This window comes from Dama dama, chromosome 1 (assembly GCF_033118175.1).
Source record: "Dama dama isolate Ldn47 chromosome 1, ASM3311817v1, whole genome shotgun sequence".
Lineage (NCBI taxonomy): Eukaryota > Metazoa > Chordata > Mammalia > Artiodactyla > Cervidae > Dama > Dama dama.
This window is the reverse complement of record NC_083681.1, coordinates 28,600,160-28,604,793: the sequence shown is the minus strand read 5'-3', so window position 1 is coordinate 28,604,793 and position 4,634 is coordinate 28,600,160.

The window sequence follows — 4,634 nt, the reverse complement described above, 5'->3', positions numbered from 1 at the left end:
AGTTGAGTTTTCCTTTAATACAAAAAAGATTAGCACCTTTATTGAGATATAATTGACATACCATAAAATTAACCTATTGAAAGTGTACAGTGTGAGGGTTTTTAGAATATTCTCAGACTTGTGCTCTCATCATCACAACCTAAGTTTTGACTATTTTTGTCACCCTAAAGGGGAATGCTGCATCTAGTGGTAGCCATACCCCGTTGCTCCCTCTGGCCCGATGTGGTCAGGCCTAGTCAACCACTCCTATCCTTTCTGTTCCTATTGATTTGCCTATTCTGAACACTTCATGTATATGGAATCATACAATATGTGAATTTTTGTCTTGCATTTCTTTTGTTAAATGTATGTCTAAGTATTTTATTCCTCTGGATGCTATTATAAATGGGCCTGTTATCTTAATTTCATTTTCAGAATTTTCGTTGCTGATGTACGGAAATCTAATTGATTTTTGTATAATTGTCTTGTAACTTGCAACCTTGCTCAACTTATTAGAGCAGATGGTTTTCTAGTGGGTTCCTTAGGATTTTCTATATACAAGATCATGTTATCTGCAAACTGAGATAGTTTTACTTCTTCCTTTCCAATTTGGATGCCTTTTATTTCTTTTTTTCTTGCTTAATTACCCTTTCTGAAACCTCTGGTACACAAGGTTAAAAGAAGTAGAAAGAGGGGACAGGAGCGTTTTTAAAAGGCTTTATTTTCCCTAGAAACTTGGTTACAAAGCGCCTTGTTAGACGCCTTGTTATTTGCATCTTGTTATTTGTTATAACAGTAGTGAAAAAATAGAATCAATGGCTTCCCACTTGTCCTGGCGAGAGAATGAGATTAAACTACCTCTTTGGAGAAACTATTTTTAACTCTTATGCAGTCTTGGGGTCATGATTTAATGAAGTTGGGACTCTTTCATCTTTCCTTTCTCTTGTATCGAGGTCCAAACAAGATCTTTGCCAGGTACCCCTTCCCATGCCCTTCTCCCAGCCTTCTGTTTCCTGGCAGGCACAGAGACCTATGTACTCAAGTTTCTGGAGGGTGCTTGATGGCTCAGCAAACCCTTCACTTTTCTTTTGGCTTCTTAAGAAGTGCCTTGGGATTGTCACATTTCTGCAAGATAAACTGATCAGAACAAACTTAGATTTTGGATGGCAGCCCTTGAGCACCAGTTATGTTTGCCTGAATGCTCAGAATAGAGAATATAAACTTTTGGATAAAACTTTCCTGTCTTTTTCTTGCTTTACTTTTGCCAGTATATGCTGAGTGCTACAAGGTACCAGCACTGTATTAGGTTCTGGACATGTTGAAATAAGGTGATAAAGAAATGCTCTGAACATACAGAAGTCCTTGGCCTCAAGGAAACCATAATTAGTGGGGAAGCATTAATTTATTTAAGAAATATTTACTGAGCATTTATGATGTCCCAGACACAGTGTTAAGACCTGGATAATGGTGAATTAAACAACTATGTTCCTGCCTATCTGGGGATTGCTATCTAATTAGACACCTATTCATGTAAAGAAAGTTAGATTGTTAAAAAAAGCTACAATAGATTAATAATAATAATTTTAGCAATTATTCATAGAGTACCAGTTATCACTATTGCAAGGTTTTTTTGTTTTTGTGTTTTTATGGCTGTGCTGGGTGTTTGTTGTCTAGAGGGCTTTCTCTAGATGCAGTGAGCAGAGGCTACTCTTCATTATGGTGTGCTGGCTTCTCATTGCAGTGGCTTCTTTTATTGTGGAGCCAGGGTCTAGGGCACATGGGATTTAGTAGTTGCTGCACGTGGGTTCAGTAGTCGTAATTCCTGGGCTCCAGAGCACAGGTTTGGTAGTTGTGGCACACAGGCTTAGTTGCACTGAGGCATGTGGGATCTTCCCAGCCCAGGGATCCAACCTGTGTCTCTTCTGTTGACAGGCAGATTCTTAACCACTGAACCACCAGGGAAGTCCCCCATATATGGTTTTAAATGAATTTTAGAAGAAAAAAATGCCACCTGGAATAAGTTTTCTTTCTCAGTGAGCTCCTACAGTGTTCTCAAAGAGTGCTTGCATTCTGCAGAAAGCTTGGGAATGCACACAATTCTCAAGCAGACTGTTGCATAGCAATGGTATAAATACTTTAGTGTTTTTCTTACATATATACTTTAAATTTTAGAAAGAAAAACCATTAGTATTTTTAAAAAACAAACAAATAGACCACAGACATTGGGATGCTCTAAAGTCTGGGAAACTTGATTTGGAGATCGAAAGGCCTGGATTTGCTTCCAAATTCACCACGTCCTAGCTGTCTGAGCCAATCATCAGACTGGTCAAGTAAACTGACCATCTGTAAAGTGGAATAATAACAACTTTGTGAAGTGGTGAGACAGTTGTCATTGGACACGTAGGTTTGCGCCATAAACATAGATACGTCCAACTTCCAGAGACTGAACTGTACATGCTTACTCAACCAACCAAGACACTTAAAACTATAATTTTCTCTTTTTAACTCTGAAGTTAATCCATTTTGGAAACCCTAATTCTATTCTCAACCCTCCTAATCTTGTGAAAGTGATTTGGAAAGCAGCATGTTATTATTTATATGCTTTTAGTGCTGCAAGGGAGAAAATTAATACTTGAATGCATATTATGTACAGATTTTAATCCAGGTCCCTCTATGTATGCATGTATTTATTTTTAAAAATTATTTATTTGGCTGCACCAGGTCTTTAGTTGCAGTATGTGGTAACATGTAGCTGTGGCATGTGGGATCTAGTTCCCCGACCAGGAATCAAACCCTGGCCCCCTGCATTGGGAGCTTAGAGTCTTAGCCACTGGACCACCAGGGAAGTTTCCCTCTATATATTTATGATAGTTGATTCTCCTAAAAACCCCATGAATTAGGAATGATTTTCCACAAAAGGAAACTGAGGCTCAGAGATGAGCCTGTAAATGGAAAAGCCCTTCGGTAGGTCTAACTGTCTAAACATGGTCTAACCCTTGCTCTTTTCACTCATTATTCCAGGCTGCCCTTTAAACATGTCAAAGGAGTATAAAATTATTTTGAAAATAAGAACCAACAGAAATAATTTCACCTTTAAGAAGTAAGTCTTTTAAAATGCCATGAGGACTCTAAGGATAATTGGAGATATCGTTGGGTGGCATAAAACCGCAGTTGTGGACTGTTATCCCAGCCCAAAGTACCACTGTAACTTTAGCCCACTGTACTTTCTATTTGGCCATAAAGACATCCAGCTTCCTGGAGCCAGCTTCCATTTGGATTCCAACTTCCTGGCTCCTGCTGTGGGTTTGTGGTTTTCAACTGCCTGCATTGAAACAGAAAGGACTAGAAGGCTGTAGTGGCATGAGGGAGTCCTGCTAGGCATCATGTAGTTTAGAACTTTGACCAGCAGGTGTCTCTGCAGACAAGGGAAAGGGTTTCTTTCGGGCTTAGAGATGAAGATGGATGAAGATTTCTAGTTTAATTGAAGAAAATTGTGGTGGGATGAAGCAAACAAAGGTGGGTCAGCTGCCTACAGAAATCAATCCCAATAGTACAAATTTTTCTTAGCCAGTAGCTGGAAAGGCTGGTAGAAAACTTAAGCAAACCCCAATTGTAATGTAGGGAAACTGCACTGTCTCTTGCACTGTTTTCCAAAAAAATGCAAGTCTGTTTGAAGGTAAGCACTAAAAACTCAGATGCAATTCCCAAGGCAGGTGCAGCAGAGAGGATGCCCTCTTAGGAGAGATGTGAAGATGAAGGGAAAGGGACTTCCTGGTGGCCCAGTGGTTAAGACTCCATGCTCCCAGTGCAGGGAACCTGGGTTCCATCCTTGGTCAGGGAACTAGATCCCATATACTGCAACTAAGAAAGAGCCTGCATGCTGCAACTTAAGATCCCATGTTTTGTAACCAAGACTGGCGCAGCCAAATAAATAAATAAATATTTTTGTAAAGAATAAAGAAAAGGAGGAAAGATGCAATTCTGTCAGTTTAGAACTAGGGAAATAAAGAACTGTCTGAGATAGACCTTGGAAGCACACATTTATTTTCTATGAAATATGGTGAATTCCTAGATTTGAGATACACTTCTATATTCAAGGAGGAAAAAAGGATCCACATAATGCCAAAATCTTAATGTTTGTTGAATAGCACACTTTTAACTTGAGAGAAACAAATCATTAAACACTTCTTTTTAAATTAGTGTAAATATTTGGGAGTTGATTATAGGGTAACTAAGTGTAACTTGCATTAAGGAGCATATCCTTTTGTAAAAAAAGTTGTTCTGAATGAACTCTTTTTCTCCACTAAATATGTTTTTCCACTGATTTTCCTTATAAAACAACAGGTGTATTTACTTGAGGAAAACATCGATCCTAAATGATAATATAGTCACATCTGAGAATGCAGAAAATCTTTTAAAAAAGTCATTCTTAGAGATCTTTTGGATGATCTACGGGATAACTATTTAATAATAATCTAAAAATGCTTAAATCGTATCCTAGAACATATGCAAAGTAGTAAGGGTAATTTTTTGCTTCATTTAGCTCAAATGGTTCCATTAAGAAGCAAAATGTGAGCAAGCTGAACAGAAAATCCTAGATGGAAAGCTTATTAGCTGTTCTCAAGCCCCCTCCCCAGGACATTTTACAGCAGGAG